At 41.6% G+C, this 13,663-nt stretch overlaps 2 pseudogenes; one reads left to right on the top strand and one right to left on the bottom strand.

Moving 5' to 3' along the window:
• The window catches only part of LOC103596245, a 14,867-nt pseudogene extending 13,566 nt beyond the window's left edge, over positions 1 to 1,301 (top strand).
• Positions 1,302 to 9,500: 8,199 nt separating this feature from the next.
• Positions 9,501 to 13,663, bottom strand: part of LOC103596244 — a 9,596-nt pseudogene continuing 5,433 nt past the window's right edge.

Genomic DNA, 13,663 nt, shown 5'->3' with positions numbered 1-13,663 from the left:
CAGACCACAGCATGATAAAATGAAAAATCAATAACAAAAAGATAATTAAGAAATGCATGGGCCGGCTGGTGGCTCACTTGGGAGAGTGTGTTGCTGACAATACCAGGTCAAGGGTTAAGATCCCCTTACTGGTCATCTTTAAAAAAAAAAAAAAAAAAGAAAGGCACACCACCCATACTCATATGGTCTTTTGATTTTCAAAAAGGCACCATGGCAATCCAATGAGTAAATGAAAGTAAATTCAATAAAGTATACTGAAAATCCATATGGAAAAAGTAAATTCTTGCCCCTGGCTCATAATATACACAAGAATTATTTTGAGAAGGATCATAAACCTGCATATAAAAGCTAAAACCATAAAGCTTTTAGGGCTGGCCAATTAGTTCCGGCGGTTAGAGCATGGTGCTATAACAGCAAAGTCAAGTATTCGGACCCTGGGTACCAGCCAGCTGCCAAAAACAAAACAAACAAACAAAAAACCCATAAAGCTTTTAAAGGAAAACATGTGAAAATATCTTTATGAATTGAGAATAGGCAAAAAGACTTCTTAACATTAGGACACAGAAAGTATAACCATAAAAGAAAAATTGATAAGGAAGTCTTCATCAAAATTGAATACTTTTGGTCATTAAAAGTCACCATTAAGGTGCTGGCCACTTGGTAAGAGCACGGTGCTGTTAACACCAAGGACCGGGGTTCAATCCCATATGGCCAACTGCCAAAGCAAAAAGTCACCGTTAAGAAAATGAAGAGGCAAGTCACACACTGGAGAAATATAATTAATAAAACATACATCAAGCTTTTTCCAATCTGCCATCTGTGGTGGAACAGCCACCAAGAAGCAGATTTTCATAAAAACCCTTACAGGGAAGACCATCACTCTCAAGGCTGAACCCTCGGATACAACAGAAAATGCAAAGGCCAAGATCCAGGATAAGGAGGGAATCCTCCTGATCAGCAGAGACTGGTCTTTGCTGGCCAGCAACTGAAGATGGATGTACTTTGTCTGACTATCACATTCAAAAGGGGTCTACTGTTCATCTTGTGTTGAGACTTCATGGTGGTGCTAAGAAAAGGAAGAAGTCTTACACCACTCCCAAGAAGAAGGGCGTAAGAAGAAAAAGTTTAACCTGGCTGTTTTGAAATACTATAAGGTGGATGAGAATGGCAGAGTTAGTCGCCTTTGTCGGGAATGCCCTTCAGACCAATGTGGTGCTGGACATTTTATTGCCAGCCACTGTGACGGACGTTGCCATGGCAAATGTCTGACTTACTGCTTCAGCAAACCAGAAGATAAGTAATTGTGGATGAGTTAACAAAAGACATGAACTAAAAAACAAAAACATACATCAAATAAAGCTCTGCTATCTAGGATATACGAGGATTTCCTACAATTCGATAATAAAAAGATAACTCNACCTGGCTGTTTTGAAATACTATAAGGTGGATGAGAATGGCAGAGTTAGTCGCCTTTGTCGCGAGTGCCCTTCAGACCAATGTGGTGCTGGACATTTTATTGCCAGCCACTGTGACGGACGTTGCCGTGGCAAATGTTTGACTTACTGCTTCAGCAAACAAGAAGATAAGTAATTGTGGATGAGTTAACAAAAGACATGAACTAAAAAACAAAAACATACANGCGCACTGTAGCAGTGTGCCACCGGGCCGGCCCGATAACTCATTTTTTAAAATGGGCAAAGGATTTGAATAGATACTTCACCAAAGAAGATCAGTGGCCCATAACACATGGAGATGCTCAGCATGATCAGTGATCAGGGAAATGTCAACTAAAACTGAATGAGCAGGCCAGCCCGTGGCTCACTCAGTAGAGTGCGGTGCTGATAACACCAAGGCCACGGGCTCGGATCCTATATAGGGATGGCCGGTTGGCTCACTGGCTGAGCGTGGTGCTGACAACACCAAGCCAAGGGTTGAGATCCCCTTACCAGTCATCTTTTAAAAAAAATAAAAATAAAAAATAAATAAATAAAACTGAATGAGCTACCACCACACACCCACCAGAATAGCTAAAAGTTTGAATAAAAAATGTGAAGTGCCAAAAACTCATAGATTGTTGGTAGTGATTGGAATATAAAAGTATTTTAAGAAAACCTATTCGTGAGTTTCTTCTGAATTTTCTTCACATTCATCAATATACACGTTGATGAACATGCATAATTGGGAGAGTGTGCTGTGGATAACACCAGGGTTGGATCCCCATACTAGCCAGCCATCAAAAAAAAAAAAAAAAAAAAAAATTAAGATGGCAAAGAGAAAAAGGATTGGGGCGGGGGGGTGTCACAGAAAAAAAAAAGGAAGTTTCCAAGGACACAGTGGTAAAACAGAAAAATGGGAGCAAAGTAAATAATAGAGACAAGAGGAAAAGAGCAGGCATTACAGGCAAAATATGAGCTACAAGAAGGAAAAAAGGCAGTTAGAGGAGGGGAATAGAAGTGTGAAGCCAAAGGAAAGCTTAAAATGAGATGATGTATAAAGTGCCTAAAATAGCGTCTGGCATATGGGATACATAGTATTCAAGTATAGTCATTAACTATTAGTCGGGGGGAAATTGAAATAAAGTCCAGGTGCTAATAACTGAATAAATGTTTAAATGCTCTAGTGATATATAAAATAAATGGGTTATGTAAGTATTCTGTGCTAAATTTGCATTGCATATTGTTAATGCTAGTTTTTAAACCCGTGGCCTTGGTGTTATCAGCACCGCACTCTCCCAAGTGAGCCACAGGCCGGCCCATGAAATTCTTTCTAAAGTAACACTTGCCACCTGCCCGGGCCTAGGCATGCTGCATTTATTCTGTGTTCATTGTGAAAGGCAAATGGGAGCCTTTTGCTAAAAGGGTTTTTTTAATCTGTAAAAATGAGAACAAATATTAAGTAATCCACTCATGGATAAATAAAAGCTGCAATGCTATACTTAAGACTTCATCTTCATTTGGTTAAAACCAAAGGTCATGAAACCATGATTACACTCAAGACTGTACTCACAGGGCCGGCCTGTGGCTCACTCGGTAGAGTGCGGTGCTGATAACACCAGGGCCGCGGGTTCGGATCCCATATAGGGATGGCCGGTTCGCTCACTGGCTGAGCGTGGTGCTGACAACACCAGGTCGAGGGTTAAGATCCCCTTACCGGTCATCTTTTTAAAAAAAAATAAAAACTAATAAAAATTATTTTAAAGCACTTCTCAAGTGTAAACATCATCATTCTAAAGAATGAAGGGGTTGGGGGTGGTGAATGCCTTGACATTTTTTCCCCAAGGGGAGAAGGATATGACACAGAATGCCAATTTAATGGTCGAAAAGAAACCTGCTGTGGAGTGGAGGGACTACACATAGGTCTTTGGCAGTGTAAGTGAGCCTTTGATCACCCGCTTGCCAGCGGTCATATTTAGCATTACCCTTCCACCTTCAGGCCATCATCCCGCTGCTCCTACTCAAGTCTGCCAAAAATGCATTCGTGCTTCTGTTGTTCCTTCTCATCCCCAATCTTATCAGTTTATTAGCCTACGCCCTATTAATTGACCTGGCATGAACTTTTCTTCTGTTTTTTACCCCTAGTAAAACCTTCACTGAAGTTTTCTGGAAAGCCCATCTTTGTTTTATTTATCTTTAATTTTTTTGGCATCTGGCTGATTTGGGGAGAAAGCCCATCGTTAGCTATTCTAATGTCAAAAACAAGAACAAAATTGTAACTCATTAAAAAATTAAAATCATTTCTTAAGGTGTTTTCTATGTAAATTGCTAACTTTTTTTTTTTTTGGCAACTGGGTGGTAAGGAGATCCCTGACCTCGGTGTTATCAGCACCCCACTATAACCAAGTGAGCTAAGTGGCCAGCCCTCAAATTACTAACTTCTCTTAGAATTATGGATGATCAGCTCTTTTGTACCAGGAGATCAAAAGATGTCTTCATGGGGCTGGCCTGTGGCTCACTCGGGAGAGTGCGATGCTGATAACACCAAGGCCAGGGGTTCGGATCCCATATAGGGATGGCCGGTTTGCTCACTGGGTGAGCATGGTGCTGACAACACCAAGTCAAGGGTTAAGATCCCCTTACCGGTCATCTTTTAAAAAAAAAAAAAAAAGATGTCTTCATGAAGGGGTGATATGATAAAGTAGGGAGGGATGTATACGTCCATAGCATAAAAGTAAAATATATTTAAATAATTTTGTTGTTCAACATTTTTTTTTTTTTTTAAAGATGACCGGTAAGGGGATCTTAACCCTTGACTTGGTGTTGTCAGCACCATGCTCACCCAGTGAGCAAACCGGCCATCCCTATATGGGATCTGAACCCATGGCCTTGGTGTTATCAGCACCGCACTCTACCGAGTGAGCCACGGGCAGGCCCCTGTTGAACAACATTTTAACAAGAAACAGATACAGCTGACAAATCTATATTTACATCAGGGACATATGTTAGGCCTGAATGCTTTTCATATTATTATAAGGAAATGGAATGAGCTCAACTTAGATTATATCAGGTCATGGGTAATTTGTCAATTGTATGTATATTAAGGATTTGGGGCCCAAACCTGCATGTTTTATATTTGCTAAATTAACCAGTCTAATAATTCAACTTTTAACATCAGGGTTGGCGGGTTAGCTCAGATGGTTAGAACGCAGTGTTATAAAACCAAGGTGACTGGTTCCAATCCCCACACTGGCCAGCCACCAATAAAAGCCCTAAAGTTAGGTCATTTGAGCACAATAAAGGATTGTATAAACCGGAAAACTACATTTTCCATCACAAGAAACAATGCTCCTTTTTTTTTGGCGACTGGCCGGGTGTGGGTATCCAAATACTTGACTTTGGTGTTACAACACTGTGCTCTAACCATCTGAGCTAACCCGCCAGCCCACGGTGCTGTTTTGTGAAATTCTTTCTTTCTTTTTCTTTTTTTTTAAAAAAAGATGACCACCGGTAATGGGATCTTAACCCTTGACTTGGTTTTGTCCACACCATGCTCAGCCAGTGAGCAAACCGGCCATCCCATACATAGGATCCGAACCCGTGGCCTTGGTGTTATCAGCACCGCACTCTCCCAAGTGAGCCACGGGCCGGCCCGTGAAATTCTTTCTAAAGTAACACTTGCCGCCTGCCCGGGCCTAGGCATGCTGCATTTATTCTGTGTTCATTGCCAGGTGGTTGTCTAGGCCAGCTGGCCAGAACCCCTTCTCAGCCAGGTCCAGCTCCTGCCCCCTGCTCTGGAGGTCACAGGGAGGGCCAGTCCCTGAAGAGAGAGGAGTGAGAACCCCAGAGCACACATCACAGCCCATGCCCCTGGCCTTGGTGCCCTGGACTGCACCCATGATGTGGGGCCTGCAGACCGTGCAGCCCGACTCTCCGATCCTGCTGACCTCACTTGGCACCGACTCTGTGTATATGTTCGTTTTTCAAGAAACAATTCAAATTGTTGCTTGGATTTTGAAATTTACTGTAATTGTCGGTGTAGGGAACCATGTCTGGATCCTGTTTCATTTATACACTAACTTGGTAAAAATGCTGCTGTTGATGCCTCGTCCTCCCTAAGTTTCCCCACAATTAAACTGCACATGAGCTCAGAAAAAAATAAAAAATAAAGTAACACTTGCTTTTGTTTAAAAAAAAAAATCAAATGGTGCAAAAGAGTATAGAAAGTGGTTCTTAACACCAGCTTAGAATCAGCAGGGAAGCTTGATTTCTTTCTTCACATTAGAATCACCTGAGAAGTTTTGAAAAAATATGAGTGCCTGGGCCTAATTCCCAGAGATTTTTAAAGTTTCCCAGGTAATTCTATTGTGCAACCAAGGTTGAGAACCTCTGGTATAGAATGGGAGAAACTCTCCCTTCCACCCTTGATCCATCAGCCCCCAATTCTCTTGCCAGTTGTTACCAGGCTGTTATGAATCCAGATATATATGGCATACATAGTACATATATATCCCCTACACTACTACATAAACATAGTGTAATGATCCAGACCAAAGGCCTTGAAGTCAATTCTTCCAATCACTGACTGTAGAATTTGTGCAAATTATTAACTTCTCTCTACCTCAGTCTCCTCATGTGTAACATGGTAAGTGCCTACTTCTGCTAGTTTTTATGAAGGTTAAATGAGTGCTCAATGAATATTGATTACAATAGCTTCCCTCACTTTTCTGCAGCTAGTAATTTATATAGATAAATTATATATACATACATAATTATATATATTATATATACATATATAATTATATATAGTATATATATTGCATATACTTTTATATCAATACCTATAAATGTACTTCTTTAATAGCTGCATAGTAATTCACTGTAAGATATACCATTTGACCAGTCTCCCATTAATGGTCATTTAAGTCACTTCCAGCCTTTTGTTACCACAAATAATTGTGCAGGAAATATCTCCTTACATGGATATTTGTGCATATGTTCCAAGTACCACACATTTTTAGGGAAAATGTCTAGAAGAAGAATGGCTGCATTTAAAATTTTGACAGATATTGCCAAATTGTCTTTCAGTAAGCATAAACCAGTGTATACACCAACAATGTATGAGAATTCCTGTTACCCTAAGCCAAATACATATCAAAATTGTGGATATTTACCAATCTTGTAAGTTAAAATGGCATCTTTTTGTAGTTTAATGTGCATTTCTTTTATTCTGAAGGAGACTTTTACAGAATTTGGGGAGACAGGTTTGTAAACAAACACAATACAAAAATACTTTGACAGGGCCGGCCCATGGCTCACTCGGTAGAGTGCTGTGCTGATAACACCAAGGCCCCGGGTTCGGATCCCACATAGGGATGGCCGGTTTGCTCACTGGCTGAGCGTGGTGCTGACAACACCAAGTCAAGGGTTAAGATCCCCTTACCGGTCATCTTTAAAAAAAAAAAAAAAAATACTTTGACAAAGATTTTTCTACAGTGCTCTGGGTTAGGAAGAAAGGTGAATAAGGCTACACTGAGGAGGTGGCGTTTAGCTAGGTCTTGAAGGAGTGGGAATTCTGCCATGGATTGTATTAATCCTGATATGTAGTAAGCGAAATGCACAAAAACCATATGTTGACTTAAACGATGAAATTAAGACATCTGGACAACACGTTTTGTGGATGGCTGAGGAGATTTTGGGGTATACAGGGCAAAGCGCCAACACACACATACCGGTACACGACTAAACAAACCACAGATTCAGACAGTGGGACTGGGTGGGCCCTGGAGGACCAAGCAAGAGCTTGATAGTGTACATCCAGTTTCTTCCACTTTTTGGACGTTGAGTGACATCCTAATGGCCAAATAGGAAAAAAAAGTATATTTTCAGTATTTTCTTTTCTTTTTTTTTTTTTTCTTTTTAAAAGATGACCGTAAGGGGATCTTAAACCTTGACTGGCGTTGTCAGCACCACGCTCACCCAGTGCGCTAACTGGCCATCCCTATATGGGATCCGAACCCATGGCCTTGGTGTTATCAGCACCACACTCTCCCGAGTGAGCCATGGGCCGGCCCCATTCAGTATTTTATTTTCAAGGAAAAGTCCCCTGTAGTAATATATGCACAATTTAAAAAAAAAAAGTTTACCTCCAGATTTATGAAAGATTGTCTTATTTTTTTCCCTGTGAAGAAAGGGAAAACTGAATAAAAGAAATGTAATCAATTTTTGTAGTCTGATGCATCAAATGAAATAGGAAAAAAAAAAAAAAAGATGTTAGAATTGGTAGAGACCTTAGAATTCAATCTCTTAATTTTGTCAATGAGGAAACTTACTTCCAGAGAGATATAATTTGCCCAAAGCCACATGATGGAGTTTGGATGTGTTGTCCCCTCCAAAACTCATGTGGAAATTTGATCTCCAATGTGGCAGTGTTGGAAACTGATTGAGTCATGGGGGCGGATCCTTCATGAATGGATTAATGCTCTCCCTGGGGGAGGGGGGATTAATGAGTGAGTTCTTGCTCTATTAATTCCCGCTAGAGCTCGTTACTTAAAAAGACCCTGGCACCTTCTCTCTCTCTTGCTTCCTCTCTTGCTTCCTGTCGCCATGTGATCTGCTTGTACCCGCTGGCTGCCTGCCTCTTTCCACCATGAGTAGAAGCAACCTGAGGCCCATGCCAGATGCAGCTGTCCCAGAATCGTAAGTCAAATAAACCTCTCTTCTTTATAAGTTACCCAGTCTCAGGTATTTGTAATAGCAACACAAAACGGACTAAAACACCACACAATTAGTGAGTTATTAATGCTCTGATATAGTTATGATTTGCTACAACAAAGAAGGAAATAGTGAATATTTACTCATCAATTTGCAAAGCACAAAATTAAAAATACAAACACTTTTTGGTTATTCTAAAAGCTATTAATTTATAATATGAAGCATGCATGGAATTCAATATCTATAACACTCAAGATAATGTAGTCAGTTACAGCCATTACATTCTTGACATATTTGATTTTTTTAGGCCACTAGTGGACAAAACCAGGCAAGTTCCTATCAATGCTAGACTATATTTCAAACAAAATAAGTGAAGTTTTGACTTCTGAAACTTGAGTTGCTTCTCTAATTTTTCTCATTGCTTTATATCTTACAACAGGCAAACTTGGGGTAGGAGATGAGGATCAATCCACATAATTTAATCAACTAACCCCTAAATGCTTACTAATCCCTTTGTGTATGTGCACCATCATAGGGACTGTGGGGGACACAACACTGTATAAAGCAGAGAACAAAGCACAGTGAACTCACTTCTCCAACCTGTTGATCTGCGTTCAATCAAGGGCAGCTTTGAGATGGAAAGGAAATTACATCAGTACAACCACCACCCTGGGAGATACATTTATTAATTCACTAAGTATTTGTTGAGCATCTACTATGTACTAGTACTTGGGAAGCTTCAGGGATCTAGACCCAAACTCTCATGGAGATTATAACCTGGTAATTATATGCTAACAATTGTGATAAGTGCTACAAAAAGAAAGTACTGGTACCATAATTATGAAACAGCTAATATTTATTGAGTGCTTGCTACATACACTATACCATGCACTATTCTTAGCAGCACTTAACACATATTAAGTCCCTTAATCCTCATAGCAATCCTATAATAAAGGCTCATTATCCTCATTTTTTTAAAAGCAAAAGTTTATTATAGGAACATTCTCAAGCCACATTGGAAAAGGTGTTCACACAGGTGGATGCAGATGAAGGTCACCCTCGGAGCACATGTCCTCCAGACTTGAGGGCCACTCTTTCCCTCACATTCTTGTCCTTCCTCATCACCTGAGACTCAGAGACCTCCTGCCCATGCAGGCTACAGGAGACAGCCATGAAGGAGCCCTGTCCCTGTGGTCTGGCCCCCTATCAATGGCAGTCATCTGTTTTTCAATCCCTACTCCAGACAGACCCCAACCCTACCCCAATTCAATGTAGATCTTAGCTGCCAGTTTCATCAGCCACAGAATTGCCTGGGTGAGGCAGGGGGACATAAGGGGGGGGCATCAGGGGACCCTAGCTGAGGATGTCATAGGTCTCGTGCTCCACTGGTATCTCCGAGCTCTTCACATCAGTGCACCAGAATTCCAGGTGGTTCTTCATTCCCTTGATTTGCTGCAAATCCAAAACTCAGGGCTGCACTCAGGTTATGTGAACTCACTTATCCACCTCGTCCATACTGCCTTTCACCAGCCCCATCGAGAGAGCCTTAATCACCAGCAACTCCACCTTGTTTACTGTGATTTTAGCACTTTTGGCAATTTCTTCAAAAATGAGTTGTCTGTGATTGGCAGGTCGTATGAAAGTCATCTGCATGAGGCACAACAACTGAATTTCCCTCAAAAGCTGGGCCTTTGTTGGCTGCTAAATCAGGTTGTCAGCCCCAGGCGGTCTTCAGAGTCTGGAATCTCTCTACATTGCCACTGTTGAAGTCATAGAGAGCGTCAATCAGCCACTGCCAGTCAGTGCTCCTCAGCAATTCCAGCACAGGGTGCATGAGGAGTTCACCAAAGTTAAACACCCTCTCGCCAAGAAGTCCTGCTAGTCCCAACATGAAAGCTTTCTCCTCCTCAGACAGTGGTAGATCCTTGATGTCAACACAGCCCAGAAACTGCAGAGCACCTATGTGGTAGGTAGGACGCATGTTTTCCCTTTGTTTGATAGTATTTACTGGAGATATCATAGAAACTACTGCAAACTGATGTCACACTGGGGAGGTTTTTGAGCATTTCTTCAACATCTTCAATTGTTTCCTTTGTAACCTGCAGGTCCACAGTGTTTAATTTTAGAGCTCCAATTGCTGTTTCACACAGGATCACTGCCTCATCACTAGTTTTCATCTTCTCATGAGTCCTTTTCAAAAAAGTAAGAGCTACATTAGGATCAGTCATGTAACTACATGAAGAATGATTTCTACCAGGGACAAAGGATTCACCCTGTGTTCAAAGTCATGACGAAGTTTTCATAAAGCTTAATGAGACCATCTCCTTGGGCAAAGCATGGGTCCTGCACAAAATCAAGCACCTGAAGTGTCAGCTGATGCCACACTTCTTTGAAGAGCTCCTCCAGATGGTGTCACTGCCAGGCCTGGAGCTCTGGCTTTGCTGTAGGAAGCCTGGTATTTCCTTCACAATGGCAGGAGGAGCCCAGCACAGTGACAAATGTCAGCGCAGTAGGAATGGCCATCAGATTTATCTTCATTTTATATTTATTTATTTATTTACATTTTGGCAGCTGGCCAGAAAGGGGATCCAAACCCTTGACCTTGGTGTTGCAACACTATGCTCTAATCAGCTGTATTCTCATTTTAAAGAAGAGAAAATTGAGGAACAGGGAGGTTTTTTAACTTGCCCAAGGATACACAGATGTGTATCCTTGGGCAAAGAGAGAATATCAGGAGGATTTAACTTAGGATAACTAGTGTGTATGTAAAGAAGCAGTATAATTACTACCCATCTTTCCATACTCCTGCTGAGCTCTAGATCCTTATACGTCAATGTACTGACTCCATGTGGATGTCCCATAGGCATCTCAAAATCAACACATTCGAAATCAGATTCTTCCCTTCCCCTTAGGCTATTCTTCCTATGTTTTCTAGTGGGCTACCACTACCCATTCAATTGCCCAAGCCAGAAAATCAGGCATCAATTTTGTATAATGAGGGCGAAAGTCAACACATGAAAAAGGCAAATGAAGTTTCTGTATTATTATAAAAATAGTTTTGATTTTGCAGACACTCCTGAAAGTTCTTGGAGACTCCAGGTGTCCAAAGACTACACTTTGGTTTTTTGTTTTTTTTTTTTTTAAAAGATGACTGGTAAGGGGATCTTAACCCTTGACTTGGTGTTGTCAGCACCACACTCACCCAGTGAGCAAACCGGCCATCCCTATATGGGATCCGAACCCGTGGCCTTGGTGTTATCAGCACCGCACTCTCCCGAGTGAGCCACAGGCCGGCCCCCAAAGACTACACTTTGAAAACTGCTGTTCTAGCTCTGAAATCTCCTGTTAGTTGTAGACATTACCAGCCAGCCACCAAAAAAAAAAAAAAAAAGTTTGTCAGTGGTAGACATTGCAACTATCTTCTCCCAGTCTATAACTTGTTTTTCTTTTTCTTTTTCAAAGATGACCGGTAAGGGGATCTTAACCCTTGACTTGGTGTTGTCAACACCACGCTCACCCAGTGAGCTAACTGGCTATCCCTATATAGAGATCCGAACCCATGGCCTTGGTGTTATCAGCACCAAACTCGCCCAGGTGAGTCATGGGCCGGCCCTATAACTTGTTTTTCTAAACTTTATTTGAAATGTTTTTGGTGGTTGGAGGTACTAGTAACTGAAACCTTGACCTTGGTGTTACAAGGCCACTCTCTAACCAACTGAGCTAACCAGCCAGCTGAAATAGTTTTAATTAAACATAAATTCTTAATTTTAAAGAATCAAATCCTTTAGAATCTGGAAACCCACCTCATTTTGTTAAATAACTGCATGGTATATCACAAGCTTTACCAAAATTTAACGATTACCCTGTTTGGTAGACATTTAGATTGTTTCTACCTTTTTTTCTACAGCAAGTAAATAAACATCTCTCTCATATATTCTTGTGCATATGTATAAGGACTTACATAGGAGAAATCCTGCAAAATATTCTCCCATAAGTATTAATTTTAACTCCTACTAACTTTATACAGAGCATCTATTTTCAAGCACTTATATCAACACTGGATATTATCAATTATCTTCATTTTTGCTATCTGATGAAAAACAGCACAAGACACTTTCTATAATAAGTGATCAAAAAAGATTTCCCACAAAGCCCATTCATTTTCCCTTCCAGTGATTAAAAGCCACTCTCCTCACAGCCCCAGCAGCTCTATCTCTCTCCCAAACCTATCTCATCCTTTTATCCTATACATCACCAAAACCCAAGGATTGGCAGTCAGGGTTTTGGGACAAAAAGGCAGGAGATATTTTCTCCCTGATTACATACCTCTCTAAATAACTGGACAACACATCTCGAGAATGAGCCCCTGTTTATGGGCCTTGGCGGCAGCTGCCCTTTAAGCATAAAAAAGCTCTAAACTAACTCTTAAACAACAGTCAAGACCCTCTCAGCCATAAGGCCAAGTCAATTCTCTCCCTTTCCTGCCTACAACTTATTCACCTTACTTTCATTGAAAACTCCCAGTTCTCCTATAAACCTTGTCCTCCCTTAAAATCCAGCCACTCTCATCCCAAAACACTCATGACTCTTAGAACACAATTGCATGGAGGCTTTAGACCTCTTTCTCAATCCCTTTGCACACATCTCCCCACATCCCATTACACGGTTCATAGATGGGAGTGCCACCTCCACGCCCGCTCCCCAGGCAGGGTATGCCATAGTAAATCTAACACAAGCTATTGAGGCTGCACAACTCCCAGAGGTTGGGGTTATACACTGCAGAGGACACCAAACCTGCAATGACCCCACAGCCCAGGGAAACAAACTGGCGGATGTAACCACAAAACAGGCTGCTCAGTCACCAGGTCCCCACTCTTCCTCTCCCACTCATGTCCTTCTCATGGCCCCTACGCCCTTATCCCAATACACACTCCAAGAAATACAACACCTCCAACAATTGGGGGCACAGGGAAAGGACAACTCGTATACTCTCTCCGGTCACTGTGTCCTCCCTACTACACAAGCTGAGCAAGTCCTTTTAGATTTCCATAATTCAGTTCTTATAGGCTGTGAACTCCGACAACATCTTATTCAGCCCTTATATTACTCACCCCAGAAAAGGCCCCGGTGATTATCCTCTCATTCTTGCTGGCCTGCTTCACATCCCTCGCAGAAGAGCTACTATTTTACTATCTGTTCTAGTATTTGCTACAGGATTGGCAGCAGCTGCCCCCAAAGAGTGTAACATTATGGGAAGATTTCTCCTGGCACTAATTTACCTTCTATCGGTAGGATGCTTCTTAGCAATTTCATTGTGGCAATGTCCCCTTTAAATTCTTTTAGCTCCCTAACCCTTTCCATCCTTCCCTTTTTTTTTTTTTAAAGATGACCGGTAATCGGGCCGGCCCGGTGGCACACTGGATAGTGCGCCGCGTGGGAAGCACGGCTGCGCTCCCGCCCGAGGGTTCGGATCCCACATACAGACCAGTTCCCGCTCACTGGCTGAGCGAGGCGCG

This window comes from Galeopterus variegatus, unplaced genomic scaffold (assembly GCF_000696425.1).
Source record: "Galeopterus variegatus unplaced genomic scaffold, G_variegatus-3.0.2 Scaffold1965, whole genome shotgun sequence".
Lineage (NCBI taxonomy): Eukaryota > Metazoa > Chordata > Mammalia > Dermoptera > Cynocephalidae > Galeopterus > Galeopterus variegatus.
The sequence above is the reverse complement of the archived record's forward strand: the minus strand, read 5'-3'. Positions and strand labels throughout refer to the sequence as shown.